General features: G+C 38.0%; 1 pseudogene; it reads left to right on the forward strand.

Moving 5' to 3' along the window:
- The first annotated feature begins 13,261 nt into the window (after positions 1-13,261).
- LOC147636693 (uncharacterized) lies at positions 13,262-19,176 on the forward strand (annotated as a pseudogene).
- The last annotated feature ends 3,553 nt before the right edge of the window (positions 19,177-22,729 follow it).

Here is a 22,729-nt window from a genome sequence, read left to right on the forward strand (position 1 = left end):
CCTAATAAAAATCTCTTTCAATGAAAGTGAACTATAAAATATTTATGTTCAAGATAGTCTTTTGTTTCATCACACGATATTATCAAACTAAAATAAAAATATGCACTTGAACAATTAGAAAATAAAATCAATCAAAGAGGTCAAGTGTACTTATCTATTTTGAGAGTGTCTTGATCTCAAATTTGTAGTCGTATGTTGTCTACTCTCACCATCAATCATGCCTCTTGTACGAGACATAAGATCTTCCCTCTCAAAGAGACTCAATCATTTCACGATCTCCTCTCAAGAGAGAGTTAATCACATTCCATTTCTTTATCATAAGAGATGCCCATACATAATAATAAATTATGGTTTTTTTTCATCAGCTTTACAGATCATTGAATCGATCATAAAGCATCACACAATATATCAACATGAAGAAATTTCGATAGAATAACCATAATAGAAATTAGTGTATATCTATGTCTTCATTGTATTATAATGTGTATATCTATGTCTTCATTGTGTTTATAATGTGTATCTTGTGTCCATATTAATGGAATAACTTATACAGAATTTAAAGGTTTCAACATTGTAATCACCTATAGCTTAAAGTTAAATCATTTACAGAAATTTCGATAGAATAACCATAATAGAAATTAGTGTATATCTATGTCTTCATTGTATTTATAATGTGTATATCTATGTCTTCATTGTATTTATAATGTGTATCTTGTGTCCATATTAATGGAATAACTTATACAGAATTTAAAGGTTTCAACATTGTAATCACCTATAGCTTAAAGTTAATTATGAGTTTCCTCCCTCCCTCTCTCAAAATCACATACATGTATTTCTATCTTTCATATGATATAAGTGGAACCAACTAATTCAATAAAATAAAAATATAAGAGAACCTACATCATCTATGCCTTGTTTGCACTCTCTGCTCATACCCGTGCAATCACCTCTTCTTACTCTTTGATTCTTCTTTCTAAATCCTCCATGTTCACGCCGATTGGGATTTGTCATGCTCTAATACCATTTATTACATGCCTTCACTTCAAGATGAATAAAGATAATAAATAGAATATGTAAGAAGGAGAGATTTTAGATCTTCATTGATTGAGAAATTGAGTATAACTGAATATAGAGAGAAACAACACTCTTTACAAAGAGCTTGAACCTCTCGCACCACCCTTGAGCTATGATGCGTATTGATCTCACTCCCACTCCCACTCTTGCTCACAATCACAATCACACTCACATTCACAATCATATGGGTTCTTTATATGGATCCTTGAAGAAGACATATAGCCTGTCTTCTCTGTGTCTTCCTCTTCAAAGCTTGTTGTCTATGTATAAGTTGTCTTGTTTCTGCTTGCAACTTACTGTGGCCATAACTTTATCATACAAACTTTGAATAGGATTGATAAGGTACTTAAATCAACCGAAATAGGCCCGGTCGACATGAGTACGTGGGCCGTTTCTGCAAAAGCATCACTAATCGCGCATTTAGACAAGTTGTATATTTTAAGATCCTTACTTTTCTCTTAAAATAACGCACTTTGAGTATGAACCATTCAAATAATAATACATTAGACACCACATATGTGTAAGAAAAATATCTAAGCTTATTCAAGACTTTAAAAACACATGTCAATGTCAATGGAAAAAGTTGAGTATCTTACAAAATAATCACTGGAATTTCTAGCACAAGGGAATTTAAAATCAATCCAAAGAGTGCTCAGAATAGGGGAAGGGAGAGAAGTTCAAAAAGAGGGGATTCAAAAGAGTGGTTACACACACCCCATTACTATTTTTATCTTTGTGGGGAAGGGAGAGAAATTCTAGAGAGTGGCCAAAAGACGGCATTTTGGGAGCATTGGAAATTACTGCGATACCATTGGTATTACCAGTGTTCTTTCCAACACTCTTTCTAGTGGTTTTAAAAGCGCTGGAAATTCCAATGGGCACAATATAGCACTGCAAATTCCAACGTTCCTATAATAGTACAATCATGCTATTTCCAGCTCTGGGGAAAGAAGAGAATTTTAGAGAGTTGTGAGTTGAGGGTTGTTTACAAAACACTAGTTAGCGTATCAAAAGCATTGGTATTTGCAGCGGTAGGAAAAGTTAAAACGCTTTTATTTGCAGTGCTATGAAATGTAATGTTGATAATTGCATCGCTTTATTTTTAATTTTTTAAATTATAATATTGTAACATGAGGAAAACATTTTTTATATGGATAAACATAAAGAAATATTCAACTAAGACATTAACATAGGTGTATAGATTAGGCTAAATATACAAAAGTACACATCTATAAACTTTAAAAATTTGACAATTGAAAGTTAAGATAATTTATACATGTGACATGGATATCTCATTCAAAAGCATATCCTCATTGGATATTTCTAGGACAACCTCTAAATTTATCCTTGGCTAGACAATTGAAAGTTAAGATAATTTATACATCTGGCATGGATATATCATCCAAAAGCATATCCTCATTGGATATTTCTAAGACAACCTCTAAATTTATCCCTAGGCTAGTACTTATCGTGTCCTCTTGATCACTAGTTGCCTCATCATCCTCTTGATCTCTAGTTGGCTCATCATCAAAGATGAGGGAATCATCATGATGGGTATCATCATGAAGGGTATCATCATTGAGAGGATCATCATGAAGGGTATCATCATCGAGAGGATCATCAAAGCTGACATAATATCTATAGATACACGTGTTACCTCTGGTGATGTGATTAAGTGGCCTTCTCTCTCCATAGAGATATCTAGGATATCCTCTGCAACAATAGAATTATGTGGCATCTCTTCCCCCACCTCCCCTCTTTCAAATATTATGTGGCCTTCTCTCTCCATAGAGATATCTAGGGTATCCTCTACAACGATAGAATTATGTGGCATCTCTTCCCCCACCTCCCCTCTTTCAAATATATATCATGATTGAGGAGCTGTTTGAATGACATACACTATCTAGGGTCTTCTCATGTGGGATAGAATATAGCCTACAATTTCAGCTTTTTTCAAGATTTATCATATGATTGAACATGAAAGCACATATTTATCTAAGCAATATATAATATACCATCTTGCATTAATAAGGAAAAACAAATGTGTCAATCTAGTCTATCCACACCACCTTGGAGTCAATGGCATAAAATCCACTCTTACCACATTAGGGCCAAAAATGGCTAGAAAAGGGCTGTTTGTTAATCTAAGGATTAAGAAATTGTCCAATTGTGAATTGACACGTATACAAAAGTATGGCATTCTTGTCTCCTCTAAATGTCTTCTTAACGGTTCTATTTTAGTGGCGAACGGCTAAAACGGCTAAATTTAGACGTTTACGATGGCTAACATTAAAGTTTGGGTCCAAAATAGTGACATCTTGTTCCATTTTTTATTTCAAAAAATCAAGCATGAAGATACGAAATCCTCTTTTCAGGCCTTGAAAACAACGCTATTAATGACAAAACACCAAATTTTTTCAAACGTCTACTTTCCACCTTCCCTTCATTTTGGCATATGGTTTATTCTCCTTTCTTTGCACTTTCAAAAGATTCACTATTTTTCTCTCGTCTGTGAGCTTCTATGGCGTCCTCACGTCGTCCTTCTCATAATATAACTTCTTGTGATTTTCATAACACGAGAGAAGATGGTGTTTGGAAACCCATGTCATTTTGTGTGAATGATTGGGTAACAATGCTTCCCTCTTGCAAAGGTGCCCACAGGGTGAAAAGAACCAAGCGAAATGAAGTGAAATCCCATTGGAAAGGTCGTGTTCTTGCATTCAAAGTGACTGACAATGGCTGGCTTGCAAAAGTTCAACATGTCTACATGGCCAAAGACATGGTGTTGAACTTGGATGAACATCCAATTCTCCATTCTTACTGTAATTCAACAAAACTTTATCTATTTGATACAACACAATATTTCTCTTTCTGATATATTTGTTGTTTGTTTAATTTCAGTTATCTTTCCGTCAACAGCTGTGGAGTGGCAGCCTGTTTGAGAGCTTAAGTGGCACATTCAAAGCAATTCACAAGGGGATTGCAGATGACAAGTACGCAGACAAACCACCTTCATTTTACAAATCAGTGGATTTATTTGTGTATTTTGCAGAATACAGGGTTCCATCAAGAGAAGGTGTTCATGGAGAATTATATGACATACCTATTCCCACATTAATGTCACTAGAATGGGAAGTTCCTGATCCACATACCATAACAAGCTTCAAATCCAAAATCAAAGATGATATTCTTAAAGCTATGTCTCCTGGAAGGATTTCAAGAAGGATAAAAATTCAATGGTTCTTGCATACATGTCTTTGTGGCATGTTTCAAAACAATGGAATTGGAGAGGACAAGAACGATGTGGCTTAATAGAAGACTACCTCTGACTAATCTGGACACTGTACTTGGAGAAGGATGGAGTACCAAGGAAACTTTTCATATGGGAGACAATATCAGTTATAGAGTAAGCCCAAATTCTTTGTCTATCTCATACCAACTGTGTCGCCAATCCCTAGTTTTGGGCTATGACTATAGGAGATGGAAAAGCAATCTTGGTAGTTGGGTCCCTTTGGATTCTGAAGAGAATTGTCCAGAGTTTGAATTTAACATCATAGTCCATCCATTCATAGATCCCAGGAAACTCATAGTAACATCAAACTGGCGACTACAACATGTAAGAGAGTCGCTTGAGTTTCTGGATGAAATATCACCTGAATATAGATTCAAAGTAGATGATATTGTTGTCAATACAAGGATGGAGAGTGTAACCTCATGCATCACATGTCTCCCCCCAAAAAAAGTTGTATTTGAGCCACTTGCAAGGGCAAGTTTGTATAGTTGAAAAGGATTTCTCCAATAATGTAATCAATATATTCTGCTAGATTTCGTCTTGACTTCTTCACAAAAATGGTTAACATATTGTTCGCAACACAGAACAAGGTTTAACAGTTGAATATCAAATTATTGATACTGAATTTAAGTACAAAATATTGTCCCTAAAAGGGTGTGTTCATATGGACAAAATGAACAAAACAAAAGCCAATTTGTGGAATCACTCAACAAAATCAACTTTCCTTTTGGCATGAGATGACCCTGCATCTTTAGAGAATCTTTCTCTCTTCTGTTTGCTTCGATCAAATTTTGCTGATTGGGGTTCAAGTTCTGGAGTTTTCAGTTCTTGAGGTACTAGAGAGGAAGACTTTAGAGTGAATTCCTCTAATGGTGGTAAGTTGGGCTCCTCTCTGAGACCTTCAGGTGTTGGCGAGGGAGATTTGGCAGTGGGGTCTGGTTTTGGAGAAGGTTCTTTGGAGGTTGGCCTTGGAGACTTGGCAGTCTTCTTGGGGAACATGAAAAAGTAATTTAATGGAGAGCCAACATTTGCCCTCTTACTACCTTTGTTGGATAAACGACGCTTCTGAATTTTAAATCTCACTGGTGAGTGAAACGGAAGACCTTTAGAAGCACTCCTCTCTTTGACAGGGGTCTTCTCTTTGACAGGGGTCTTCTCTTTGATAGGGGTCTTCTCTTGAGCTGGAGAAGAGCTCTTCTCTTTGGCAGGAGGACTAGGGATCTTCTCTTTGATAGGAGTCTTCCCTTGAGCTGGTGAAGAGCTCATCTCTTTGGCAGGAGGGCTAGGGGTCTTCTCTTTAGCAAGAGGGCTAGGGCTCTTCTCTTTAGCAGGAGGGGTAGGGCTCTTCTCTGTAGCCTGAGGGATCTTTCCTTTAGAATGGGTCTTCTCTTTAGAATGGCTCTTTTTCCCCTTGGAAGATCTGCTCTTAGTAGGGCTCTTCTTTCTCTTCTTCTTCTCTTTGGCAGAGGTCTTTTCCTTTTTGGATGAGTCATCCTTGACATTGCTTTCCTTCTTCTCTCTTTTCCTTTTCTTTGAAGTTGTATCCTTGGCTCCTTTACTAGGTGGAAAGGGAGAATCAGGATCATATGGATTGATGGATCTGCTCAAAACCATGGACACTGCCTTCTCCCTTACCCAACTTACCCAAGAATCTGGATACTCATGCAACTAAGACAAAAGAAAATAAGAAAGTAAGAAAATAGGTCACTAAATGTATTCACTAAATCAATCAATGGTTTTCATTCATGAACTTACAGTAAGTGTTGTCATTCTAAATCTTGACTCAAGATATCTCCAAGCATTAGCAAGCACCATCCATCCACAAGATGTTGAGTCTTTTTGCAAAGGAACTTCCTGATTGTAGTACTTAAAATCTTCAAGTTTGTAGTCTACATAGGTAGAACCTAGAAAACTCAAGATAAGTTTGGCAGCACTGCAAGCATAAAATATTGAGGGTCAACCAAATAATTGAAAACATACAAGAAATTGTTCTGAAACATAAACCATGGAAAAGTTGATTCTTACATTTTACTTATCCCATGAATGGATGCTAAAGAGTTCATAAAGATCACATCTCTATCCAATAGATTGAAGATAATAAGACTCCAATGGCCTCTGTGATAAGATGAATACTGCAATTAGTTATGAATATTGTAATGTCTATTATAGGCAAAAGATAATTGAGTATGAGTCTTACACTTCAACATAAGGGTATACAATGTAATTGCAGGTAAGCATATCAAAGTTTTTGAGAAAACTTGCAAGATCCCCTTGCCTATTGAAAAGGCACTGTGTAACAAGGGGATCAAGAATGGTCACTTGCACAGCCATTGATTCATGAAGATCCCTCATAAGACATCTGGAGACACAAACAAAACATGTCAACAAAATATGGAGTCTGAGAAATTCATTAAGAAAACATTAGCAAATCCACACAAACCTCAGACAGATGAAGAGGACTGTGTCAGATATCTCAATATTGTGATTCACAAGCATACTTGTGTCTTCAGGGGCAATGTCACAATAAACCTCATCCTCTCCATGCATGGACACATCTACTATCATTTGACCTGTCACATTCTGATAAAGCTCTGAATTGGATGCATGGAGAATTTCAGCTTGTTGAGAAAGAATGGAATCCTATGTAATCTTCTCCTGCTCTCTCTCTTTTTCAACTTCTTCTTTGATATCCTGAGCTTTTCTTCTTGTATCATAAGTATGAGAAATATCTTCAATAACAACTGATTGTTTGGGTTGCCTTGCTGGAGGGATATTTAGAATTTCAAAAGCTCTCATATCTTGACTTGGAATGGGCTCCAAAGCTTTGTCAAACTTATATCTAAGTCTGGACACAAACACAAAATCTTTACTCATAAGAGTGATCCTATGAGCAAATGCAGCAGCAATGTAGCCATCATTCATAAAGTCGATTAAAAAATCTTCAGCAGCCTCTTGAAGACACATGAGGGCCTGGGTCTCCCATCGCACTTTCTGAAGATTTGTGTTTCTCATTTTGCCAACTAACCTTTCTGATATGTCCCTGACAACCCGAGTAAATGGTAGTCGAGGGATGAGAAGACTAGTAGACTTCTGTGCTGCTCTTATCTCTCTTAAGGACTTCACCTGATAATTTAATCTCTTTCTTGCTGTCGCCCTCGCACGAGGCTTTGGAAGAGGCTTTTCTTCTTTGGAAGGTCCTGGTTTGTTGTCCTCAGCTTTTTCAGTCTCCAAAGGTGGGTAGACTTTCCTTGCAGTCTGTTTTGTCCTTGCCATTGAAGCTTAAAAAAAGAGACTCGATGCAGAGATTTGTATAATAAGACAAAAAAATAAAGTGGCCCGAACGAAGCAATAGAGCGAATCCAAAGATAATGGAAAGGGATAATCGCTTGATTCGGGAAATCACAAATGAAGGGGTCCCGAACGAAGCGATGACGCAAATCCAGAAACATCGGATAGGGTTAATCGCTTGATTCGGGCAGTCAAGAAAAGGACGGAACGAAGCGATTGAAGGATTTCGAATGTCCTGGAAAGGTGCAATCGCTTGATATGGGAAAGAAATGAAAAAGTAGGTTTGTGGAAATAAGGTGGCATGATCTCGCTTGATACAGTGTCGGTAAAAAATATGAATATTTTCAACAAAATTAACTTTTTATACCCCGAATCTGTCGTACAAAGGACCGTTGGATACACGTGTCATGTAATCATTTTTGCCACGTGGCATAAACGGTCACTATTTAAGGTGTTTTTATCACGCTTTGGGCCACTTATTTGCGTCAAATCAAGCTGTGCACCGTACTGTCTTCCTACCCCTATTTTGCAAAACTCAGTATTTTTTCCTGGGACCTTGGAATTGCCAAAGCCCGCACCAAGCGATAGAGGAATTCCAATTTTTTTGGACCCTTCATTTTCGCTTCGTTCGGGCTCATCAGACTTATTCAAGCATTTTTCTCAAATATCTCAATGAGTCAAAGTGTTGCGGGTCGACATGAACTTGTTGAAGAAAGCCCAAGTGAAAAACTCTTGAATGCTATTTTGCAAGATGGTCATGATATGAAGATATACGTTGATGCAGTGGAGATATTCAATCCAAGGTTTTCTCTTTCAGATGTTTTGTTGAAGCTTAAGGACATTCTTGAAGATGAGTACAAACAATTTGAAATGTCAATTGAAGATCATTGTTTTCGTATCGGAGACCATGATTTTTGTCACCTTACAGATTTTACACAGCTGTCAGTGGAGAAAGCCAAAGTAACAAAGAGGTTCAGTAGATTTTCAAAAAGAACCTCTTTCACATGCCCTTCATCCATTTCTTGTCCAATCCATAAAAAGCATTGCAACCTTGTCCCCCAAGGATGTCTCCTTTCTTTTCTTCCTATTTTTGAAAGCAGAAATACAGGATAAAGAGCAACAACCAGAAATTGATGCAGAGAATGAGGAAGAAAACTTAAATGTCACCACAGTCTCAAAGTTAGAGAAAAGTGAGATTTTAGAAGAGGAAGAAATTGATGTTCAAGCTGAGGAGAGAGAAAGTGCCAATCTTGATGTTGTAGAATTTAGGGCTTTCACTATTACTAAAGAGCCCTCAGAGGAAGCAAGCATATCTGAATCCTTTGTTACTCTTCCAAACCTTCCTTTCTTCTATATCAATGAGAAAGATTTTATTCCTCTGTCCTTTATTCAATGTCTCTTCAATATCAGAGAAGACTACTGTATTGCAGCAATTTCAGAAGCTTGTGAAGTGGCCAAAGACTTTATTGATACAGAAGTAGAGTCAAAGGAAGAGTTTTTGGCACTTGATTTGTAAACATCTGACCACTCATTTATCCCTGCCTACTGATGCACTTGCCTTGTGCCTTAAAAAAGTGGATGAGGGGAAACCTTCCCTGAGAGATGAGGATTTTGAGAACAGGCTTATTGAGTTAGGTATTGAGTCTTTTGGCAGAGATTTCAAGCTTCAGGCAGATTCTGATAAAGTGGAAAGGGTTGGCTCATGCAACTTGATGAAAGACAAAGTTATAATTGAGGATGAGTTGCAGAAGGTAGCTTCCATTTAATATTTTGTAAAATGTTATTGTGATTGTTATTTTTTTAAATTGAGGTTTTTGTCTTACAGATTGAATTGCTTGATAAGGATGATTTTCTGGGAAGAGCTAGAGGCAGCAGAGTGAAATCTACAGACACTAGGTCAAGAAGGCCTTCATCTGCTCTCATGCACTACTTGCCTACATTGGATAAGGCTGTGTTCTGTGCATTCCACATGAACTTCTCTCTGAAGATGCTGAGTTGCCAATATTTGCCTTGAAGGTGTTGTCAAGGTTCATGGGATACACTCCCCTTCAAATAAATGCTAACAAGGTTTTGCTTCTGGAGAGAGCTGCTGCTCTTAGAATCTTTGGATATGCTGCAAGTTTCAATGCCTCAAGAGCAGGATACTTTCTTTGCTACTCTAGCTATGCAGCTGCAGCTGAGGTGTCAAATATCAATCTTCTTGGAGGTTATAGAAGGAGAAAATTTTTGAGATACAGAGGTGACATGCCAAGTAGTCCCAAGAGAATCAAAAACTAATGTACACAATATTTTGCAAGAACATTATATTTCAGCAAATATTTTGTTAGAGGTACAAATGTGTTAGTAATCATTAGTCTCTATCTTGAGGTGTTGGTGTAGTTTCAGATTGCTGGGTCTTTGATCTCATCCTTTGTAATTGCCTCCTGTAGAACCAATTGAATAATTCTTTAAGTGCATTGCTTCTACTTTGACCACCTCCTCCTCTTCTGTGGTACATCTAAAGAAGGAAGTTCTCACTTGATAATGAGACTTTTCCATTCCTTGTGTATTCCATGTTGCAAGGGGTCCTTCTGTAGCAAAATATGGTCCATGCAAGTAAAGAATATGCTACAAAGACAATTTTTTGTTAGTATATTTAAGAAATTACACTTATATTTTAACTGTTTTGATAAGTCTGAGAACACTCACCAAGTAATAAGTTATGTCTTTTTCTCCCCAGGCATCTATGATAGCTTTGATCAAAAGCTTTATTGCTTTTTTGAAATCATCTGCATAAGTATTTGAACCAACTTGTTGTCTAAGGACTTTGAAAAAATTGTCGAGTTTTTTCCAAACTTCCATACGTTTGTTGGCTACATCTGGTCTACTTTTGACATTTGTGGTGATGACACATAGCTGTTTCCAATAGTTCCACATTGCATTGACTTGTTTGGTGTCTTGGTTGCTCAAAAATCTTCTCGCTTTTGCTCCTCCCATTGAAACATCTTGCAGAACATCACCTGTACCTCCAGAAAGAACAGGATCTTTTTTAAGATGCACTTCCCCACCATGAAAACCCATTTGAGAGAGCAAGGCTTCGCATTTTTCTATGCATCTCTGCATGCAATGTACATATATGCACATTTTTTAAATGTATTGGTAGAATTGGATCCCATATTTTAATAGAAGTTGGATAATCGACAGCATTCACATTATTTCTGGATGGTGGTTTTCCAATCTCATTTTCTGCAAGCCATTCTCTTGTCCCTGTGCTTGCCATGCAATAAAGACATGGATATTTGGTATTTGCTCCTCCACATACACCAAACATACACTTCAACACCTTGAGGTCGGCACTCAAATGCCATTCCACAATGAAATCACCTATGTCGTCTACATGAAGGTGTTCACCTGTATTTTGGCTCTGAATAACTGAAGGAATGTCTGTTTGTGAGAAGAGCCACTTTAATGTTTCATGACTCTCTACTGGTACCTGAGCTGATCCAATCCACCATAGCTCCATTTCTGATTGAGTTTTGTGGTATGGAGAATCAAGCTTACCTTGACTATAGTCCAATGCTTTATTCATTAGGGATATAGATATTCTTTCCATTTTTTGACATTTTTGGATTTGAGCTTCATCTAATTTTAAAACAAATACAAGTTTTCCTTCACAATCTATTTCTCTTATGTTGTAATATCTCACCATAAAAGATTGGACTTTTCTAATGTTCATCCAAATATTATTATAAACGTTGTATTCAAAAGATGATTTTTTTTTGTCTCTCATATGGCATTGTTCCCTCAATATGGAAATACTCTCCGAAATGTTTAGAAATTTCCTCATTTAACAGAGTTCTATATTTCCCAACATTGTGAGGTCTAGGCAACCCAAAAGCTTTGATTTTATAATACTTAAGGACCTTGAACCAGGTTTTAGAGATGGCTCTGTATCCCTTTCTACTCACTCCCACTGTGTCACAAACTTCTTGCATTTGGGAAGGCTGGACTAATAAGTCCATATCTTTTAATAGATGTTGAAAGACTAGTTTTTTTTTGAGTTTGATTTTCAGGAAGTTCCAAAAGTTTCAAGATATCCGACCTATTCATAAGCTCATTCAAAAATCTTACCCTTTCCTGAGCATTAGACATGTCAAATCCTAGAAGGTTAGTAACATGATCTCTTACAAGTTTCAACCTTTTTTTTCTTTGTCCAGATCTCTCTGTTAAGTTAACTACATCCCGCATTCGTTTTACTCGTGCTCTTAACCCTATTGGAGTTTCTTTTAAGGTTTTCAATTGATCATTTTCTTGTTTCAAAGACACTATTTTGTTTTCAAGTTCTATAATTTTTGTTGCATTCAAAGATGAAGTATTTTGAAGATATGTAGTATATTCTGCATAATTAATATGTGATTGAGATAGTCTTGAACTATAACCAAGTAAGCCATCCTCCCCATCACCAACAAATCTAATCAAATCATGTGGTGTGTGAAAAGAAGGATACCTTCCTGTTTTGGGATCCGGTGGATATAGACTTTCATCTGTCCATAGGTCAATATGTTTCTTTCCTTCGTTGCGAAGATGTTGAGCTTCATTTGCACATGAAAGGGATCTTTGGTAGACACTCCGTGTAGTTGCATACTCTTGGTTGAGCTTGATATTCAAATGAAACTTGCGATTAGATGTATCACTCATTACTAACAGAGTTAAAAATATAAGCAGAGCTATTAGAACATGAGAGACACAGAAGAATGAGAATGAGATGTAGCTTGTGAAATTTTAAGAGAAGCAGAGGAGTGAAATTTTTTTGGAGAATGGATAAGAGTGCGTTTGGAGGGAATGGTCATTTTGCCGCGCAGTCACTAAAAGAGGACAAATTTCGAGACGAGCCATTAAAGAGTAGCATGAAAACGATATATTTTTTTAGATTTTAAAATATGTACTTAGATACGTATTCAATTAGATAGATATGCTTTAAATATCCAAAACGGCTAAATTTGGAGCCGTTTTGACCGTCAACATTCTACTAATTAGCAAGTTAGCGAAATTCCTTACACAGCCCATTTTGAGATGTTTTTGGCCCTAATGACTACAAACCGTTTTGAACCACTTCACATCTAGAATATATAGAGTAAATGTTTGATAGTTAATTTCAAGTATTTCTTGTAGCAAACCATACTAATCTAGTTGGACATCTCTATGGTTAGTGCTACTTTTCTCTTCATCCAAACGTGTCCATCACCCCACAATTATACATTGTCCAATTCTTGCCTATTTCCTCCACTCTCAAAAATGAGTACCATGTGACCATAGTGCATTATATTTGCGCTAAGAGATCATGGGAGGGGGTGGAAGAAGATTTCATTTTTACTTTCTCTAAAATGGGGATCAAACACAACCTGGTTGGTCAAATATACGCATTTAAGCAAAAGGAACATGAAATAGTGCGAGACTGTATCAATCAATTCAAGCAATTCATTACTAGATGCTCAAAGATAAGAAGGCAAGCCAGAAAAGATTAATTTCTCAAATTTTTGGAAGGCTTGACCAATAAGATGCTTCATGCGCAACCTTATGCAAAGAAACACATGAGCCTCAATGACTACTGCCTAGACATAATGAACTATGACGATAATTTTGACATGGATAGAGAATCTAGCCAAACCCAACTACCAACGGAAGAAGACACCAGAGGGAAGCTCCAATTCCAGTGCCACAACAATAAACCATGAGGAAGTGGCTGAGATGGTACTAAAGAAGATGGGCCATATGTACCGTCCTGCATATAGACCTCAGTAACAATATGTTAGAACCATACCCACAGGACCTCATCTCTCCTGTGAAGGATGCGAAGGAAATCATAGGATAGAGGAATGTAAAACATTCGCACCTTTAGTCAATAATCAGCCTACTGAGAAGTGGTTTCAAGCCTGTGGATGGAATTTCACGCATGAAACCAATGAGTGCCATCACATTACTAGAATGTGGAGAGAAGGACAAGTTCCTTGCACACTACCTTTTCCTAGGTAGCAAATGTACAACAATAGTTATGGGGCAACTGAAGAACAAGCAAGGCCCCGGTGTTAGGAGCACAACCTCCTGCACTTGGGACTAAGCCATTGAGCTATATTGATTATGAGGCTGCAAAAACTGGCTTAGAATTGGTGAGTTCTCAACCATACTTTGTGGAAGAGGATTCTCCTTCTGATGAACTATTAGTTGACAATTCTATTGGGACTAGCCTAGTGAAAGAGGCCTATATCAGGGATATGAGGTTCCTAAACTCTCTATTTCTCTTAGGGTCAAAGCCATTAAGCAAAGGGGATACCCACCTAGGAAGTACCCAGCACAAGGACAAATGGTAGGACCTTGTTTTGATTGCAAGGATCCCATTGGGTAAGAGGTTTTCCAAATCAAAAACAAGGACAAGTACCAAGACTGCCACAAATTGAAAAATATTACATAGGGTGTAGTGTGGACTATCTACCAAAGGATTGTTTGCTAAAACCAGTAGATCCCACTACAACTTAGAGCAAGGTCTCCCTAAATTGCATAGAGGTAGTCCCTTCTCCAAGCACATCCGAGAATGAGAAAGATCAAGATGCAGTGTCTTTACAAATAGTGAAAGGATCCCAACGTCAACAGAATGCCCAAGTTCAGATGGAGGAACACAAGAAAAGTTCCAAGGCTAAGGAGCCCACTAGAGAAGCAGGCGCCACAAAGAAAACAAATCGGCGGAGGGAATTGTATGGAAAAGATAGAAAGAATTCAGATAGTTCAAATGATAGAGTCAGCTCATAAGGAGCTAAAGGGAACTCCGAGTCTTCAAGCAAAAACACTAGAGAAATGAATTTAACACGAAGGTAAAGCGGATCAAAAAGAAAAATTATCAACTTTTAAGGAGAGCTCAGGGGGATCTATCTTAGTCGATAAAGTCAATGATCCATTAGATGCTGCCCTTAAAGCATACAATAGTAGAATAGCAGCTCAGGTGGTGGAGCTACTAAAGAAGCTACAAGAGTACCCAAATCCTTATGAGAAGATCAATCTTATGGTGCATCAAGAGTTAATCAACAAGGAGGCTCAATTAGTCTTGGAGGGACCACCACCAGATTATCAATGGGGATTGATTTTTCAGAAGCCCAATTTGAAAAACATACTGTAGGCCACATCAAGCATGGAAAAAGGGATTGAGGTAGTATCTCTACCCCCTTTTGATGAAGCTCATCTAGAGGGAGCAATCCCAAAATCCGAGGGAAGCATTCCCGAGAAATGCATGTACCGAGTGAGATTTTACAGGACCCATAAGGAAATAAATGTCTTGAGATTCTTATAAAAATATCAAACATTTGAAAACATACCAGCTAGTGACCCAAAAGAAAATAATTTTCTTGAGATTCTTACAAAAATATCAAACATTTCAAAACATACAACAAATACATTTGAATTGCATAAGCCTTAACAGACCAAAAAATGGGATAAAGGTCTAAGAGCATACTATTACTCCTCTGCTATAAAACAAGCTCGAAAACAAGCTCTAAAAGCAAACTATTACTCCAAAAAATTGGGATAAAGGTCCAAGATCAAACCAAAAAAGAGAATATAGTGCATGAAAATACTGAACGATGGAAAATATCGACACTTCTTAAGTTCACCAATAGAAGCTCTATGGCTAGACATTCACCCTAGCACCTCCCAAAGCCTAGAACAAAACCACTTTTGTCAAAGCTACTTGATGTACAAACTCATGTGCATCATAGTCCAAGCCTAAAACCTGAAAAAACACAGAGTACATGTGTTTGCAAGGCATATATGTCAGTCACTTACTCTTCCTTTTTTGAAAGTCCTCGCATGTGCAACATGGGAAGTCCGACAAAGTACTAGAGTAGTTAACACCATTTGTAGTCGATGCATCAGTGCTTACATAAAAGACATGGGTTTCATTGTAGACTATAATCGCCTCACGGATTAATCTTGCCGACATTGTCCTTCCCAAATGAATGCGGTCATGGAATTCTTTTGTCAACTTTGACCTCCATTTTACAATCTTCCCATCCCTATACTTAGCCCTGAAAGCACTTGGCACTCTACTTGTGGAGCCAACAACATTGGGGACTCTTGGGATCCCAGAACTCTTTTGCAAAACAAATCCATTTGCTTGTAACATTTCCACTTCATGAGGCTGCAAACAAGTGCCCTATGAAACTATCCAAACACCTAATGCGGCAGGTCCACATGGTGAAACCACCATTTCATGCACATTCCAACTGTGTGTATTAGAGGAGTTACAAAACCAAATATACCCCTCAACTACACCCCCGACTGAGAACCACTTGGTGGATATTTTCTACGTCCCCAAAAGCATGGTGCTGCTACCCCTCGCTTGATATCACAAGAACTGTCATTTATGAACCGACCACATCTTTCTCTTTGATCTCCTATTATTCCAAAACAGGTCATTTTTCATCCTGGTTCTATTCTTCTTATGGCCCACATAGTCTTTGATACATTAACATCTTGCCTGCAACCTCCTGATCATTTTGTTTTCCTCTTACTCCCGTGGTTGTGGGGGCTGTAACATATTCTGTAACATATTCAGGGCAACGACTGTCCTCTTCCAAAATTGTGTCTGCATTTACAAACTCTGGCCTTTTCTTTTAACACTTTTCTCTCGAATGCTAGATCTATTCATCTCTGGACTGTTAACCCCCATGATCAAAATGAACCCACATATCTTGCAAATTTCCTTCTATTAAAACCAAATCCACTCCACTGCCTAGACCTTTGACAGACATTTTAAACACATGTGGCTCTGCTGAAGAGTGTTTAGTTGTCCTGGAAAAAGGACACTATGGATGAAGAGATAACAACATTTACTCTTGAGTTCTAAAACTGCATCAAGACCTTTTGTTGAGGTATTGTTAGACCTCTTAGCATTTTCTAGACTTCTCTCAATCCTACGCTTGTTTGAGAGAGGTGTTATATTGTCTAGAAACTCAGCAAACTCCTCATCATTTATCTTTGCTTTCATTTTTGTACAATCCCCAATGAAGTGATCCCCAATGAAGTACAATCCCCAATGAAGTGATCCCCAATGAAGTGATCCATTATAATATCCTATCTAGAAACTCAGCAAACTCCTCATCATTTATCTTTTCTTTCATTTTTGTACAATCCCCAATGAAGTGATCCATTATAATATCCTATGTTGTAGCTCTCTCCAATTGCTTAGTAGTGGTGAAAGGATCTCAAGAAGCATGTTTTTGCAAAATCTCCTTGCGATGCACAATTGCTCTACTCTACACTTCTAAAACAGGATGCTTATGGAAACCAAGGTGTATAGCACACCTACTCGCATTCAGTTTATCTCTTGGCAAACAATAATATAGCACAATAGGACAATTAGCCACACATTCTGGCATCTTCCCACAATGAACACAAGAAACAGTGCCATACTCGCGAGAAATTAGTCCTTTTGGACATGATCGGGCCAGACGTCCACGCCATTGGACTTCATTATAAAGTTTTGTTCTTAAATAATATGGACAATCAATGTTAATGCATTGCAAATGACCTGAACACCTACTAAACCTTACAACCCCAGAAAAGGTATCACTGCTACAAGTTACATATTCAGTCCATAGATGACTATCATGTTTTTGTTCCATACCTTGTATACCTGAACACTGGCCGCAAGGAGGCAACGCAAATGCAACATAACCATCGTAATACATTGGTAACTCCTGTACTTTAGTCACCTCATGTATCTGTTTAAGAGCTACAAATAGATTGCTTTGGATGGGAAGTCCTCTGATCATATCAATAGATCCTAGCAAGAGCCACAAAACTTCTTTTTGATTTTGTTGATGTGCTTGGAGGTGTTGTTATACCACCTAGATTTAGCCTTGCATCATACTTTGAGGAGATTATGTTTGAGAGCAGGCCTCATCTATACCCAATTGAGACATCACTTGAAGCAAAAACGAAAGATGCTGAGAAATAGGCCCTCAAAAAGGTTGATAGCATGCGTATGTTTGCCCAGAGATTGGTTTACAGGTGTGTTATGCTTTTATTAAAAAAGTTATTTGAAATATATTATATGTGGACATTAGAAAAACATATGTGTAGGTGAGATTCTTTGTGTGTTTTTGTCTTCTAGATTTTTGTCATTTCTACAATCAAAAGGGCATATTTCAAGTGTTCCTTTCTTGGCCAAACAATGGGCTCTACTTTCAAATGGAGATGCGTGCATGTATTCTTTGAATATGCACAAATTATCCAATTGGGAGATGAAAAATTATCCAATTGGGAGATGAAAAATTATCCTTGGTGGATAGATATGGCTGAGGGCCATGTTCTTGCTCGTGAGAGAGATCTTTATGATGAGGTGAAAAAGAGAGATAGGTCCACCAAGTCCCTAAATCCGGGAAGAGAAGAGGGTCCTTCAAGTAAGTTAACATAATATAAGTTTGCTTGAAATGTCAATGTGCTAGATTAGGACCCTGACATGTTTGTTTTTTGTAAGAGCGATCTTCATTAAAAGGTAAAGAGCCTGCAAGACATTCAAATGTGATTGAGGAGTCTGACGATGAGTTAGAAAACAATGCAACCCATCATGGGGATCACATAGGTATGTTTGAAATACAAGGAAGCTTTTCGATAATACATATCTCTCTTGCTTTTTGAATATAGCAATGTGGTATTTTGACATTGCAGGAGGGACACACACTTTTAGTGTCAAGAAGTCCATTACTTTTTGCTTTTCGCCAGAGCTGTCATATGGGTTTGATCTCCCCTTTGCTAGTCGATGTGTTGTTTGTGTGGGCGATTATATCACCATAGCCACCACTGACTTCTCAGCAAGAGTCAAAATCCTATATGGATTCCAATTCATGAGCATATGGTCAAGGCGCGATCGACGAGCTTTCAATATACAAGAGGAGGAAAATCTATTGCATGGCCAGCGGATTTTTTTTTTTGGAGTTTCCTTTTGGTGGTACTCTACATTCTCCTAGTGGCAAACCTACTTGGGACCAGTTCACTGAGAATCATGTGCATAGTGGCATAGTGCTTTCCGCAACTACATTGGCAGATTCAGGATGGTTGTTGATTATGGCATCATTTGGAGGTACTTGTTTGTTTGTCTATTGTCACATAAAGGTATGTAATAACTTCATGAGGTTCATTTTGATCACATGATAGGTAACTGTATTGGATTGGTGGAGAGATTTTGTCGTGGATTTGGATTATTTATATTTCGTCGTATTTTGGTTTGTCATCATTGCTCCTATGGTTACTTTGAGAATAATGGAGAGCGAGTGGAGGTGGGTAATCTTTGATGTCACATTCATGTGGTGGCAAAATGTATTTTTCATGTTGACATAGAGTTGTTTTGTTCTTTTCTTTTGTAGTGCGACACTTCAGTTTTGTTCCTGGTTCACCGTGTGGGGATGCATCCACGCCGTTACATCACGGAGAGCTCTACACACTTTCGATCTTTGCACATGCAAGAATTAAACAAATCATGTTACAGTGGCTAGAGACAGCCAACACTAAACCACAAAATTTGTTGTTTATTAGACCAATAATAGGAACCAATGATCATGGACAAAGCCACTAGAGTTAAGACATATGTGAGGAGATCAAAGGGTTATCCAAATAATAGAGAAGCATGCAAGAGGACCAAAGCCTTCCAAAAATTATAGATAAGAGAATTATGTGAAGGTACATGTATAGTAAATAGTACATAGGCCATCTTAATCACAAAAAAGCACAGTGCTTCTTTACATAGTACTTGTAGAAAACACAGATTACTATCGAGCAGAGCAACAACTCACATTAAACGTAATTGCCATCAAGTGGCCATGTCATATGTCTGACACCTATAAGTTAGTAAAACTAGTGTTGAAAAACCAAATAGAAGTATCAATCTTCTCGAACAAAACCATAACCTCACTAGGCTTCAATATGCACCATACATAAACCTAAAGAGAAAGCAAAAGACCAAGCAAGAGTAACCATAAAAGAACTAAATGGTAAGATATAATTAGTCCATGACCATGGTTTCACCTACTAAAAGTATAACTCAGAAAAAACTAGCATAGTCCAATCAGTTAATGGCAAAATTGTTTCCCAAAGGGGCCTCTAGTCAACATTAGTATAGAGATTTTGTGCCAATAGTTAATGAAACATGGATTTTGACAACCCTGTTATCCACAAGGGTAAAGGTGTATGAGTACAGAATACTCCTAGGTTTTAAGAGAGTACAAGCAGCCGATAAATCCTCCATCACAACCACATGCATGAAGCCAATCATAAGGAATATGGCAATTTTAGGCATAAAATTAACACTATATCACAAATTTTATGTACATCCCTATGGAGCAAGATTATGCTTGAAATCCAGCTACAGAAGAGATTACAACGTTTGAGCAAAGGGTTAGCTTAAAAATAGGCTACAAGTTTTGACAAAGTTCAAAAACATCCAATAAACAACCGGCTTATGCATCAACAAGCAAATCCTAATATCAATCATAGTAATTGCAGCCATAACCCTCTGACCACAGCATAGTTTTTCAGACAAAAATTTGAATCAAAACCCTAACACAAGACCCATTAGGCAGATGCAACCATGAATACCAAAGTAACTAGGAGCATGATGAATTTGAGCATTTTAATTCAGAAAAAGCCATCTCCATGAACCATGAGTCAACAAATCAAAAACAGCCCAAGGTCGATTATCAAACAAAAGTTACCTCCAACATGCAGCAAGTATACTCCACAAAATCGATAATCACCATCACCAATAGCAAGGTAATTTGTACTATGTAGATATTAGTCTACCTGCATAGACTGAGAAGCCATAGCATCAATCCACACAAGAAAATATGCAAAGCAGCAAGAGGTGATCACCACAAGGGAGATGTTGATCCTTTTATAGACCCATAGATCAGAGGAAGAACTTCCACTTCCATCCGTGCCAGTCTAGCAAGTGATAAGCACCAAAACCCACCCAATCCATAGCATTTGAGTTTAAGCAGAGCCTGATAGTAGATGCAGCACCGAAAGCAAATGTTGAAAGCCCTTCATGTTAGGTTTAATAAAAATAGGCTTAACTTTATGAGCAAACCTTCATGAAGAAGCCTTATGTGCAGACAAACGAAATCGGCTAGGTTTAAAACCTCAAGTTTAAACTTAGTAAGCCTTTTTTAATAGTGTCCAGAGGATAAAGGCCAAAGGCTATATGCCCTTTGTGTATAAAATCAAATTCAAGGCCATCATATTAAGAGTTAGTATGTACACATCCAAAATATAGCCATTTATCTTATCACAAAATCGTCTAGAAAAAATCCAAATTGTAAAACCTAAAATAAGTGAATGCGTTGATTATGGCCAGAGCATGTTGTGCTAGTTAAGGCAAGTATAGCCTTGCTGCTGTAAGAAAGAATCCTAGTCGAAAATAGTTTAGATTAGAAAGTGAGAGTGAAAAAGTATGTACTTATGAAAATAGTGGGTCCAATGAAGTAAGTAAAACACAGTTAAAGGCTACTCTATAGGGAAGCAAGAAAATACTAGCCACCAAAATAAGGTAACAATTAATGTTAGAACAATTTAACCCAGTAGGTAAAAAAGTAGTCCTCTAGCAGGAGGCAAAGACATTATCTCATTAGCAGGACAAAGCCAAGCAAGAATGCCCATCAGGACAAGGTTAAAGAATTGTAAATGGGTTGAACCCAGGAAGGTGAAAAAAGAAAACCTCCACTAGGAGAAGAGACCCATTGGGGTTTTATAAGAAAAATGTGTGTGTGTGTGTGTGTGTGTGTGACCCTTCCGTGACCCTGGTGTAGGGACATTACACACAAGTGGAGCAGTAGGCTTCCACTTGTGTGGAAAGCCTACTGCCCACCAATTTTTTTTGAACGGTAACTGTCAACAAAGGAATACTTAATAAAGGGTGGATTTGAATATTCCAAATAAGGGATCCTTGCCAGGCAGTTCCGTGTCAAAGACAAATAGCATGTATTAGCCAAGAGGGGGATCGTAACTTAAAGAAGTAAGATCCGATATCCAAGAGTTTGGCTGCAAAAAACCAAGTTAGAGAGAATAAAATCCAATCTAAGAAATTACAACCCAAAAAGAGCCATACGGAACTAAAGGGAGTAAGGGAAACTAAAAGATATCTGAAAAGATCAAGGGAAACCACGGGAAGCTAATGGAGAGATAAAGGGATATCAAGGGGAACCATAGGACATCTTTACTTTTCATCGTAAAGAGGGTGACTTTGTTTGTGTGTGTTGCAAACCCATCAGAATTGATTGTCCTTGGTTTTTAAACAAAGGGGACAACAAGATAATAATAACATTTATGAATCATTAGAATTTACAAAGGTTAAGGCTACAGTACCCATGAGATTAAATCCACAAGAGAGTACAAATGAGCACAAATTCCTCATGGCACATGAATCCATCAAAGGAAGGGCTCCGAAACTTGCGGCCAATGCAAGGGAAGATCTTCATTGGAGACAGCTTGACTGTCTCGATTCGTGGGATTGGCGATCTTGATCTTCCCTGATGAATGTCTCCTAAGCCCAAACAGGAGGACAGGCATGCCATTCCCCCTCTGAAGGTGATACATCCTGTTGATGCACCCCTTCACCCGCAACAACCTCAAAAATCCTAGTTTGGTCTTCTGGCTCCTCTATGGTGATGAGAATCTCCTCTGCGTGAGCTTGCTACCATGTAGCAGGCATGGGAAGCCAACTGTCTCCTAGATCTCCAAGCACTAGAGGATCCACAACTTAAGAAACCTGAGTCCAATTCCCCTATGGATCCTCAACCTGTGAAGACCAAGTCCGATCCCCCTTTGAATCCCCAGTGAGCATACACAACTCATTGCCTCTAGGTGAGGCCTGTTGCATGGGCCCACATAAATCCATGTGTACCAGCACTAGTGGTTGTGTGGCCCTCTTGGATGCCTTTTTTTGGAAAAGGCTCCCTTCGCTACTTCCCCTTGATGCAAGAGCTACACGGGCTCTTGGTCACCCCAAAATCTGGCAGTCCCCACACCAGCTGATCCTTGAATGCGTGTTGCACA

The sequence above is a fragment of the Cibotium barometz genome, chromosome 7 (assembly GCF_041138505.1).
Source record: "Cibotium barometz isolate CiBa-2024 chromosome 7, ASM4113850v1, whole genome shotgun sequence".
NCBI classification, from domain to species: domain Eukaryota; kingdom Viridiplantae; phylum Streptophyta; class Polypodiopsida; order Cyatheales; family Cibotiaceae; genus Cibotium; species Cibotium barometz.